This window comes from Syngnathoides biaculeatus, chromosome 6 (genome assembly GCF_019802595.1).
Source record: "Syngnathoides biaculeatus isolate LvHL_M chromosome 6, ASM1980259v1, whole genome shotgun sequence".
NCBI classification, from domain to species: domain Eukaryota; kingdom Metazoa; phylum Chordata; class Actinopteri; order Syngnathiformes; family Syngnathidae; genus Syngnathoides; species Syngnathoides biaculeatus.
In genome coordinates, this window is record NC_084645.1 from 26,678,779 (window position 1) to 26,692,432 (window position 13,654).

Sequence of the window (13,654 nt, forward strand, 5' to 3'; positions counted from 1 at the left end):
GGAGAGAGAACACGAGAGGTCAACCGAATACAGCGCGGTATGCGCACCGCGTTCTGCTTCATCACCTCCGAACAAAGTCAAATAAATAAATACATACATCCATAAATACACCTTCTGTCCGCCTGTGATGATGCGATGCGAGGGGCTCAGTGCATGCAAAGGCTTCATTCATCACTGTCACTCGGCTTTTGTTGTTGCGCCAATCCGCCCCCCCGACGCCCGCTCTTGAAAAGCACATATAGAATCCTGTAAAAAAAAAAAGTGTGTATGTGTTTGTGGGTGGGGTGGGGGGGTCTCCACTTAGCCATGGCTCAATAAAAAGGGCCAATGCACTTAGTGAGGCATTAATTACCCCCCACTTGAAGTGAAGCAAAAGCAGAGTTAACTCGACATAATGGACTCTGTCACCACATGTGCACACAAGTGGCTTTTACATACTGTACATGTCTGAGGATTAACCACCGTGCCCCCCCCCACCTTGTTTTTACAATGTATTTCCTATTTCATTAATGCCATAGAGGAAAAGAACTTCATTTGATATATTTTGAGTTTATTTTGAATATTTTCTACTATGCAGTAGTATGTAGATTTCATTTTAGTTTGAAATAATCTAAATTAGAGATGCGTAACACTTGATGATACCAGTATGTCTTGCAAATATGATTCCTGTTGAAGCCAGAGGTTTACATACCCCGTGCAAAAACATCCATCCATCCGTTTTCTTCACTGCTTATCCTCACAAGGGTCACAGGAGTGCTGGAGCCTAACCCAGCAGTCAACGGGCAGGAGGCAGAGTACACCCTGAACCGCTTGCCAGTCAATCGCAGGGCACATAGAGACAAACAGCCGCACTAACAATCACACCTCGGGGCAATTTAGAGTGTCCAATTAATGCTGCATGTTTTCGGGATGTGGGAGGAAACCGGAGTGTCCGGAGGAAACCCACGCAGGCACGGGGAGAACATGTTAACTCCACACAAGCGGAGTCGGGATTGAACCCGGGTCCTCAGAACTGTGAGGCCAACGCTTTACCAGCTTATCCACACTGCTGCCGGGGGTAATTTAGAGTGTCTAATTAAGGTATGCAAAAACACAATTCATTTTTTGCCTCATTGTCTGAAGTCAAATCAAATTAAACCTCCCCTGTTTCAGGTCGGTCGGGATCATCAAAATTATTTAATTTTATCAATTGCCACAATAATGAGAGAGAGAATTTCTTGGAGAATTTCCAAAAGCTTTTGACAGTACTCTGCTGGAATCCTGGCCCATTCCTCCAGACCGAACGGCTTTAACTGAGTCTGGTTTGTTGCTTGCCTTGCTCGCGCACGCCTTTTCAAGTCTGCCCACAGATTTTCCGTGGGATTCAGATCAAGGCTTTGTGACGGGAACACCAAGACATTGATCTTGTTGTCCTCAAGCCACTTTTTTAACCTTTTTAAAATGAGTTCAGTTTCTATTATTTCCTAATTTCTAAAACATTTGACCCAAGTCATGCAGTCTTAGCTGTTTTTGCCTGAAGTAGCTTTATCTAGAAGATAGAGATCAGGCTGGTAAAGTAACATTATTTTTACAAGTATAACTATAATCGAACAATATCGGCGGTATCATTACATCCATCCATCCATCTAGTCTCTAAACCGCTTATCCTCACCAAGGCAATCACAGGGCAAATGTGCACAAACAACCATTCATTCCTACAGATAATTTTGAGTCCTTCACCTAGCATGCATGTTTTTTTTGAAACCTTTCCTGTTCCCATTCTGACGTTTATTGAAAATGTATCCGTACAGAATTTTTTTAAGGGAACTTGCAACATACCATGCATGTTCTTGAAATGTGGGAGGAAACCAGTGTATCGCGGGAAAAAATAAAACGTGCAGGCATGGGGAAAAACATGAAAACGCCATGAAGTCAGGCCTGATTTCAATATGTGACCGGAACTGCTGTGCCGCCATATCACTACATCTCGAGTCCAATTCCATGACTTATTTAAATGTTTCAAAATATTCACAAGTATTAGACTGAAATGTATGAAAAGTAACATTTTAATTTCACACGACTGAACTCATGGAATTCTCAGAATTATTTTTATATCCAGCATTAAACCTAATAACGTCCTCATTTTAAGATTCAAATTTTGATAACTATGGAAATATTTTTACAAGAAGTATGATAGATTATGTCATAGAATGATGAGGGTAAATTTCAAATGTTCGTTTTCATCCTTAAAAAAAAACAGAACATTACGTAAGACGACATTTACACAACAAGAAAAGCACAGATGATGAGAATCCATGCAAAGTTCCTCAAATTTTCTTGGATATCAATTAAGTTGTACTGCCCAGTTAACCGAAAATGTCACAACATAACTTCCTTGGAAGATGTAATGAGGCCATTGTGTCCATGTCCTTGCACTCTTATTTCGTTAAGATGAAAGACTTGGTTTCTGTGATGTTTTTGCTGCTTGTTTGCACCACAAAACAGAAAATAAGCGGTGGCTGTGCTTTGGCATCATCGTCCACTGTCATTGAACTTATGTAAGACTGCAACCTCTGTGTTTTTCTCCTGCTGCTGCATAACTGCTTCGGCTATGATAGTGTCGTCACGCGGACTAAAGGGACCTTGACGAGGCATTTAGAACCATGCAGCACTTCAATTTTTTACAGCTCTTGCGTTGCTTTGCTTTGATCGGGTAAATATAGACGAGGTCAAATGCTTTTCATAATGGCGCCATCTCGAATGCAAATGATACAGATGGATGAAAACACTGAAATTCATTTGCTACAGTGGAAAAACTTTTCACTAGCTCAAGTTGTTTAGGTCAAATCTTCTTGCACTCAGTTATTCATTTAGATATTTCGGCGAATACTCGAGTAATCCCCCGAGTTTATAGTTTAAACTAAAGAACTTGTCACAATAAAATCAGCCTTTCTTGAAGAGCAGCTTGAGCTTGCATTCGCGATTAGCATTTATGAGCTAGCGATTACCAATTTTGTTTTTTATTTTTTTTTCAAAAAAAAGCTAACAACCATTCAGATCACTCACACTTCATGTTATACATCTAATAGTGTCAGAACAATCACTTACAGGTCTTCGTCTGTCATTTTTGGCAAAGTTTATCAGCCAACATCGCGTCCATCTGTAATAAATGTCCGTGTGAAACATTGTTTTCCTTTGTTCCGTTCTGGTTTTTTTTTTTTTGGTATTATTTTATTTTACCCCAACGAAAAAATTCTGCTTTGACATACTATATTTTGGAAGTTATTCGTTTTTCTCCCAGCCCTACTTCTCACTGACATACACGTACTTCCGGGTGGCAAAAACTCAAGAGTTCCCTTCATAAACAAATGTAATTTAACCAAGAACAACAGTATAACCTGCTTGAATGATGAGTTTAGTCTTATTTGAATGTGTGATATGTCCCAGACGAAAAAAAGAGTATGTTACGTGAGGTAAATTGTTTCCAAGAGAGACAGGAGAGCATCTGTGATTTACAATTAAATCTGCAACTTGATTGAAAATATACGTGACCACCTAGTTAAAGGAAAGTTCCAGTGGTTTGCATGAACAATGTATCCAATAGGTCATATAATGTGTACTCCATCATGATAATGTGATGTTAAATCCTCTCTCATTTAATAGTGTTTTGATGAGATTATTATCGACAATTACAAATTCTCAGGTCCGCCGCCATTTTCACGAGTCACATGACCTCCGTGGGGGTATGTGACGTGTTACGTGCTGTTCAAAACACTCGATTACATGGGACACCGTTATGCCCAGCGCTGATTTTTCGGATTTATCCTCATCTGATGAAGAAATAGCAGTATCGGTTGATCGGGAAGACGGAGGAATCCTTTCATACAGATTTGAACCTGTGGCTGTAAATAATGTCGAATATTCGGATGGTTCTTCAGACGGAGTGACGCGGAGTCTGACGAGCTCGCTCCCCACCGAACACGTCACATCCGCGCACATAGATCGTGTGACTCGCGAAAATGGCGGCGCACATGAAAATTCGTAATTGTCGATAAAAAATCTTCTCAAAACACTATTAAATGAGATTTAACATCACAATATCAAGATAGAGTACATATTACATGACCTATTGGATACATTGTTACTCCAAACCACCAGAATTTTCCTTTAACATGATCATTGAGGCGAGGGAAGGCTATTGGACTTTTGGGTTGCTCTGATGGCACAAAGCGTTCCCTGGAAGCTGTAGAAGATCATGAGCTGCCGTGTTCTAGCACACTTACGCACGATGTTTTGAATATAATTACTCAAAGGCAACCCAACCGCACATTTCATACATGCCTTTGAGGAAATGTCTCCCACTTCCACAATGATGGAGGTTCGATTCCCCGTCTGTTTCTTTAGAAGTGGTTTTTGCGCAATCCGGCAGTCTTGTGATCATCTCTGGTTCTTCACAACTACAGTATTTATGACTTCCACTCAATTTAGCCTGCTGCACCCAAACACTCTGCTGCCGTAAACACTTTTTTCCCCCCGCTCTCTGATCACCGTACATACCACCACCATCACGCTCCTTTCCAGTAGTTTTATGAACCTCTTTGTTCCCAAAGTACGCCCAAGTTCTTTTCTTTCATTTTCTTCCTGAAATGAGTGGAAAACAACAACGAATAATAAAACTCACCTCAATCATCCCGATACCACTACCCTGTTTTGTAAAAGGTTCGTGAGGGATACTGTACATCAGGGGTGTCAAACTCATTTTTCTCGTGGGCCACATTGTTGTTCTGGTTTCCCTCAGAGACCCATTTTGACTGTGGAACAAAAAATATTTAATCATCTCATCATATTTACATCATCAATTTATGAACTAGTTTTGGAATCAGAAATCAAGGGTAATGTGTTTTTCAACTATTCACATTTGGTAATACAAAAATGCTTGTAATATCTCAACATTATCATTTATGACATATCCATCCAGCCATTTTCTTCACCGCTTATTCTCACAAAGGTCACGGGGAGTGCTGGAGGCTATCCCAGCTGTCAACGGGCAGGAGGTGGTGTACACCCTGAACGGGTTGCCGGCCAATCGCAGGGGACGTTGAGACAAACATCCACACCCACAATCACACCTAGGGGCAATTTAGAGTGTCCAATTAATGTTGCATGTTTTTGGAAGGTGGGAGGAAACCGGAGTGCCCGAAGGAAACCCACGCAGGCACGGGGAGAACACGCAAACTCCACACAGGGATTGAACCCGGGACCTCAGAACTGTGAGGCCAACGCTTGACCAGCTGCGCCACCGTGCCGCCATTCATGATATATGACAATGTGAAATTTTGGTACAGATTTTTACAAGAATCATGGAAATTGACACTCTCGATTTGGCTTCGCGGGCCACATAAACCCATGTGGCGGGCCAGATCTGACCCCCAGGCCTCGAGTTTGACACCTGTGCTGTACATGCTTCTTGCACCTGGTATAAACGTAGCTGGTGCATATGTATTAGTTTTTATTGTATTGATTTCTACTGTATTTACTTGTTTTTGTTTGGGTTTTTTTCTCCTCTGCGGTCTGCAATTAGGTCAGCATTGTCAACTACGTTCCTTTACCTGGATAAATAAAGGATAGATAAAATAAATAAAATTAGGTAACAAGAGTATGCTGATATTGAAAATAGATGGATAGTAGATTTATAAATGTTGAAAGTTTCATCAGTTTCCATTATTTCTGCGACATACAGGGATTTGATTTGATTTTTTCTTTATTTTTCAAATCTGAACTCAATTGACGATAAGATAGCCCATGAAATTTCAGCCCAAGTAAATTTCAACATTTTTTCTTTATGGAGTCTGTCTGCGTTTCTAATCGCTCGCCACCATTGTGTGACTTTATGATGTCGAATGGGATTATCGCATGTTTCGGATGAATTGTGTTCATTATTTAAGGCAGATGTGTGCTGACGTGTCTAATTACCAATCATCTCGTGTGTGTGTGTGTGTGTGTGTGTGTTTGTGTGTGTGTGTGTAGTGAAACACTCGAAATCCCAAAGAAAGCCAGAACTGATCCAGTTTGACTCCAGGTCGTCTACAGTATCTGTGCCAGAAATGATGATGGAGACGCAGCGGTGATGAATTATTTCTCTGCTCGCGATCTCCCAGGAACCAATTTTTTTTTCCACACTTTTAAATCCATCCGTGTGTGTGCGTGTGTGACGCATCTCTCTGTCTTTCGCTGCCAAATTCACCCGTTCATCAAGCCTTGCCATCAATCAACCGTTCACAACTGGGCTCGTGCAATGATGTGACACCCGAGGGAGAGAGGATGAGCTCAGCATTTTTCTTTTTTTTTTTTTTAATGCAATTTGCTTTACTCGTTAAGCCTACAAAGGCTACATAAAGGAAAAACAGATGATAATGCAATTTTACATGAAGATTTTGGGATGAGAATCCGATCACCAAGGGGTGCCACCCCCTCCCCCCCAAAAAAAAACCGCAACCCATCCCAACTTCATCAGAAAGTTAAGCTTAGTATTGCTTGTTAATAAACGCAATCTGTTTTGTGATGGAGCCCGAGACATTCCAGACTGCCGATGTTTACGTAGCACCTGGCCAAACACACTTTGATCCTTTTGTTCTGCAGTACGTCCCGGTTGAGGCACATCCATATGGACCTGTGGCTGAGCTCTAGATTTTGTTTCCCTTTTATGGGGTTAAAAAAAAAACAACAACAAGATTATTACACCAGTTTCGACATGCCCCCCAAAAATATCTCTTAAGTTTATATAATTTTTCTTCCTGATTGAAGCACATGTGGAGCTTAAAGGTCTACTGATACGTAAAGCATAATTTTTAGTATGTTTTTAATGAAAAAAAGGCAGCTGAAATGGATCCATTCATTTTTTCACCACACGTCATGATGTATTCGTGTATGGATTTTTGTATCTCCCGCCATGAAAATTTTCTCGAGGGATTTGTTTTGGAGAAGAAGCAGGAAACGATGTCAGCAGGAGCGCACTCAGGCGGTCTCGTGTGTTTATACTAGTTTTACCGGCAGAAAGTAGCAGTTTTTTCCTGCATGTTAGCCAAAATGCCGTCTCGTTGTATTTTTTTCCAAAAACACGGTTCGTCGTGAAAAATAGATTGCACAAGTGCAAAGGATGAGAGCTTTGTGGGTTCCAAATGACAGGTAGGTGTGTATAGAGTTAAAGCGGTCGCTCGCTGAAAGGATTACGTCGTTCTCCCAACGTGGCCGTCCGCTGTGTTGTCGTCGCTCACAGCCGAGTACGCTACACACTGTCGGGGAGTCTGTTGTTAGCTAGAAGTGATCCGCATATCATCTAAATATGGCTCGAAACGATAGGGTAATATTGCCCCGGTCACTTCACTCGATTGTGAGATGTTCTCTTCTTCGAAAAGAGCTTCCGTGTCAGAAGGGGCGTCGCAAAAATCTGAAAATCTTTGTTGTTTGTCTCCCATAGCAGGTGCCACTACGTGTTTTCAATGGCGAATGTCCCAGTGTGACGTCTGCAGATGACATTGCAGACAGTATGGCTGCCACTGGGATGTCGAGTGAGACCTGCGCAACTTTCCGCATGCATGGATGACACGCTCTCTGCTCTTTTTTTTTTTTTTGTATAGACATTGAAGTGAATAATAGTATTTGTAATTTTAATAACAATATCTATGTATATAGCGATGTCAGTGGTACTTTAAGGGTCTTTTCTCAAATAAATCAAACTAAAGGCCGTGATGTAGTACTTTGTAAAACTCAATTTATTCCATAAAGACCACCATACTTCCCGGTTGAAGCGTTCACAAACCTAACCAAGTCTAATCCCAATAGCTTGGAGCAAACCAGTTTACCCTTTTGTATTTGTGTTTAACAGGTTTGCAAAAAGTCATCCATTCATCCATTTTCTTCGCCTCTTATCCTCACGAGGGTCGCAGGGAGTGATGGAGCCTTTTCCACCTGTAAATGGGCCTGAGGCGGGGTACACCCTGAACTGCTTGCCAGTCAATCACGGGGCACATCGAGACAAACACCCGCAATCACAATCACATCTTGGGGCAATTTAGAGTGTCCAATTAATGTTGCATGTTTTTGGGATGTGGGAAGAAACCGGAGTGCCCGGAGAAAACCCACGCAGGCACGGGGAGAACATGTCGCATGAACAGTCAAATTTGTGTTCAATGTGAATGCACCACGACGATACCTGGAGGAATAATTAAGGTCCCGGGGACCCCGACCCTGATTGGCTATAGAACAAGTTGATTCCAATAGTATTCACAAGAAAATGAATGATATTCCCATCATAATTATTTTTTCCCCCACCCGCCTCAATTTTGATCGCCCTGGCCTCACCTTTCCTCTGCGATTAGCCCACTGCCAAACGCTGATGTGTTATTTTTTCCTTTCTTTTTCATCGTTTGAAGCCGTCTGGCATCACCTCACATGCGCTGGAGTCATCTACATGGCCTTTGATCGCGGGAGGGTGCATGCGATCCGTCGCCTTTTAACTCGGCTAAAACAACCCCCAACCTCGACCTGCCCCAGCCTCCCCCGCGATCTTCCTTCGTCCTTAACCCCTCGAGCCCCTGTCCGCGTTAAACATTTGTATTTTTACATTTTTCATTTTTTGGTGTCCGGTTTGGTGGCCTCAGCATCGCAACTTGGCACTTTGCAGATGATGTGGTTCTGTTGGCTTCATTAAGGCGTGATCTCCAGCACTCAGTGGAGTGTTTTGCAGCAAAGTGTGAAGCGGCTGGGATGAGAATCAGCGCCTCCAAATCTGAGACCGTGGTCCTCAGTCGGAAAAGGGTGGCGTGCCCTCTCCGGGTCGGGAATGAGATTCAGCCCCAAGTGGATCCCCAAGTATCACGGGGTCTTGTTCACAAGTGAGGGAAGAATGGGGCGAGAGATTGACAGACGGATCGGTTCAGCGTCTGCAATGATGCGGACTTTGTATCGGTCCGTCGTGGTCAAGAGGGAGCTAAATCGAAAGGCGAAGCTCTCAATTTACCAGTTGATCTACGTTCCTACCCTCAGCTATGGGCATGAGCTGTGGGTAGTGACCGAAAGAACAAGATCCCGGATGCAAGCGGCTGAAATGAGTTTCCTCCGCAGGGTGTCCGGGCTCTCCCTTAGAGATAGGGTGAGATGCTCGGTCATCAGGGAGGGGCTCAGTGTCGACCCGCTACTGAGAGGAGCCAGATGAGGTGGCTGGGCCATCTGATTCGGATGCCCCCCGAACGCCTCCCTGGTGAGGTGTTCTGCGAATGTCCCACCGGAAAGAAGGGAAAGGAAAGTCTGGGTACACCTCCTGAAGCTACTTCCCCCATGAGCTGATGCGGAAAAATGGAATAATTGATGGATTTTCAAAATGTGTTTTATGGGTAATTTGGCAACTTTATTCTTTTGAAAAACAACATTGTTCTTATCCAGCTTTTATATAAATCTTCCGAAAATAATAAAAAGTACAGTATTTTTTTCATTTTCTTAACACAAGGAAAACACTTTTTTTAAAAAACCAACTTGTTTTTTTAAAGGACACAATTTCACAGATTTACCCCCTCCAAACATCTCAACTGTTTTACTACATTAAAAAAAGAAAACCAGCCAATTATGACTTTATTCTTATATTTTAACTTTATCCACTGAGTTTTTTCGACTACATTTCTGTTATAGTAAACCTTTCCAATGCTAAAAACAAAAAAAAAAATCTGCAAACTATGAACTACTGTCAATTTTTCTTTCTTTTTTTCTTTCCCTCATATGACAGAGTGATTACTTTTTCCTACCAAAATAAAGACGACTAATCTGGGGAAAAAAAATGTGACTTTTTGGAAGATTACGGCTTAAAATGACTTACGCGAATGGATTTTATCACCACATTTGCTGAATACAATTGGTGCCCATGGAAAAACAGATCTCAAGTCAGCCAATTAGCCTCCATTTTTGGAAGGAACACTTTGAAAAAAACAACATCAACAACAAGCAATGCAAATGTCTGGCAAGCCCCCAAAAAGAGATTTTTAACATACAGTTACAAGACTTGTCTTTTTTTCCCCCCTCTAAGGAAATAAAGACTTGAATGCCTCTCATTTCGTCAGATGGGCACGCAAAGAAGCCAGAAAACAATTAAAACCATGTTTGGGATTTTTGCAGAGGACAAACAAAGAAGACATTGAGCACCACGGAGGATGTAAGAGAACATAAACATGAGCAGCGACTTGAAGGAATTTGTTGTTTTTGCGGTCCCCGATCTAATTGCGTCCTATTTGTGAATAATGTGCGGTAATTTGACCTTAAAATAACGTTGAAAAAATCATGTTGATGGTACACTGACCTTGTAATAAAGAGCGGTTATGTCATTGCTGTGGTAAAACCAAATTTTGGCGGTCTGGACTTGCCACTTTTAGTCTTTCTGTGACCAAGTTTGGAGCTCAATTTATCCATTCATCCATCAATTTTCTTTGCCGCTTATCCTCACGAGGGTGGCGGGGAGTGCTGGGGCCTATCCCAGCTGTCAACGGCCAGGAGGAGGCAGGGGTACACACCGAACTGGTCGCCAGCCAATCGCAAGGCACATCGAGACAAACAGCCGCACTCACGATCACACCGAGGGGCAATTTAGAGTTTCCAATTAATGTTGCATGTTTTTGGAATGTGGGAGGAAACCGGAGTTCCTGGAGGAAACCCACGCAGGGACGGGGAGAACATGCAAATTCCACACAGGTGGGTCCGGGACCTCAGAACTGTGAAGCCAACGCTTTACCAGCTTATCCACCGTGCTGCCCAGCTCAATTTATTTGTCAAGTAAGTTAATTATTTCTATTAAAATTAATTGAGGTGCCCCAAATCATGCACATAAAAAAATTTTATGTTCTTAATGAATTAAAATAGCACTGCTAAAAGATGATAAAAGGCAGTCTAAAGAAAGAAGTAGTAGTTAACTGCATGTAGCACTCGTGTGGTGGATGTGGACCTTTAAAGGGCGTGGCGTAGTTCCTGGCCGAAGTGGCTGCGTCAACAAAATGGTTTCCTCAACAAAATTTATCGTTTCACTGATCAAAAACACAATTGTACTCTTGTAAGAGTGCAGATCTTTCCAGAAAACACACAAAAGTCCTTATCCTCATCAGATTTACAACTACATGAGCGCCATCTTGCCGTGCGCCGTTCTTGTATCAACATTGCGGTTTTCACTGCTTGATTGTTGTTCTACAGCGCCTTCATTTTTATTTGTGTTCTTGCAAATGTTGTGATAGTTGGTTACACACTTGTTGGCTAAACACAACCTAAAAAAAAAAAATCAGAGCACTAAAGCTATTATAAGTATTCTGATGTTTCTATAAGTTATGAAATGCCAAGTCTTAATTACACAATATTTATGATCCCAGTCAACCTTAATGGTTTAACCACATCTTAGTTTATTTGGATTATATTGTATTTTTTTTTTTTTTAATAAATGTAACCTAGAAGACTGACTCAATCTATTCTGTTCCCAAACAAAATGTTACGATTTGGCGCCTTGTATTAGATAAAAATAGTCTGTGTAAAAAAAAGAACACATTCCTACCGGGTGACACTGGCCCATTTAGTGCGAATGCTGAGAATCATCAGTGGGAGGCTCCTTCCCAGGAAAAAAAAAAAAAAAAGACCCCCCACCACTCAACAACATCGCCCACGTCTTTTTCCTCCTTAAAGGATTACGTATTTCTCATTGGAGCTGATAGAAGACTCAGTTTCTGCCTCTACAAAGGCAACAGATACTCAGTGGAGATTCTTCAGTCACTGATGTTGACCCAAAAACATGCGTCCAAGCGACTAAAATATATAGTCGAAATATGCGTGTCAGAAATCAGGGTCACCGGCAACATAGATAAAAGTCATTGTGTTTGGAAGAAAAATCATAAACGTGAATGTACGTATGCACCAGGGAAATTGTCAGGGCCATTGGTACCCTCCCCAGGAACGTGTATCGCGTGATGATAAGTTGGCATCGCGAGGATCTCATATAACCGTGAACGTGTGTGCAAGAGAATCAGAATCAGCTTTATTGACCAGTGGTGTAAAAACACACAAGGAATTTTTCTCCGACAGTCGGTCCTGCCCTGGTACGTCATTCAGAACAAAGAACAAGACATTTCTGATTATAGGAACTATTCCTTATAAAAGTCGTGCAAGATGTGAAATCTTCATTTAGAACAGGTAAGAAGTGTGTTAAACTTGAACAGAGTGCCTTTACCCGTTCGCGGTCCCCGTTGTAGACCAGCGCAATGACAATTGTGCAAAGGGAGCAGTTTAAAGTGACGAATCGTGCGATAGTCTACAAAATAGGGATGGGAGACCGCCCGGGAATACCAGGTGCTGTAAACTTCTCTCCCAGGCTAAAATGCAGAAGGGTTGCGTCAGGAAGGGCATCCGGCGTAAAAACTGTGCCAAACAAATATGCATTCATCTGAGATGACACGCTGTGGCGACCCCTAATGGTACAAGCCAAAAGAAGATTAATATTAATAATAATAAAATATATTACTAATACCAATACTGATTAGACCAGCAGGATATGAGTGACTGTCCTAATATGGTGCAAGGCAGAAAAATAGTAGGTTAGCTGATCGAGAATTTAATGACTTGCCAGAGGGAAAAAATTGTTCGAATGCCTACTAGTTTTGACTTTCATTGATCTGTAGCGAGCAGCACAGTGGATAAGCTGGTAAAGCGTTGGCCTCACAGTACTGAAGTCCCAGGTTCAGTCCCGGCCCCGCCTGTGTGGAGTTTGCATGTTCTCCCCGTGCCTGTGTGGGTTTTCTCCGGGCACCCCGGTTTCCTCTCACATTCCAAAAATGCAACATTAATTGGACGCTCTAAATTGCCCCCAGGTGTGATTATGAGGGCGACTGTTTGGTCTCTATGTGCCCTGCGATCGGCTGGCAACCAGTTCAGGGTGTACCCCGCTTCCTGCCCGTTGACAGCTGAGACAGGCTCCAGCACTCCCCGCGAGTGTGAGGATAAGCGGTAAAGAAAATGGATGGATGGATGGATGGATGATCTGTAGCGCTCTCCTAACTGAAGGAGCTTGAAGAACTGGTGGCCAGGTTCCGAAATAGCTAGTGCAAGTCCTCAATAGTGGGTTGAGTGGAGCCGACAATCCGTTCAGTGGTTTTGATTGTCCGTTGCAGGTCGTCCCTAGGAACCGGTATAAATATTATCTGAGTGTTTGAGAAATCGCTGTTACCAGCAACCAAATGTGTATGTGTCAGACAAATTAGACACTTGTGCTTGAGAACTAGCATGTCCACAGATGACCATGTTAGATCCCACCGGACATGTACAACACACACTATGCTACTAATCAAACTTTGGACAAGGTTTCACATTCAATAGCATGTGAAAGTGTGTCCAAACCTCTGCCCGTTAATGTATTTAAAATCAAAATTAAGAAGAGATTAGATTGAGCACATGTAGCTATTAGAGTTTCAGGTTTTCACTTCCACAGATCATTGAATTAGTAGCTAGAAAAATAGTAGCTTAGGTCGTTATCTCGCCATCACAGAGCAATCAGCCCGCGTCTCTGCAAAGCTGCCAAGCCAATTACCGGAACTCCTTTCATTTTTCTTTGAATTTGTCCCGAAGGGGCTCAGAAGCGCTCACTCGCTCACTGACTGACCTC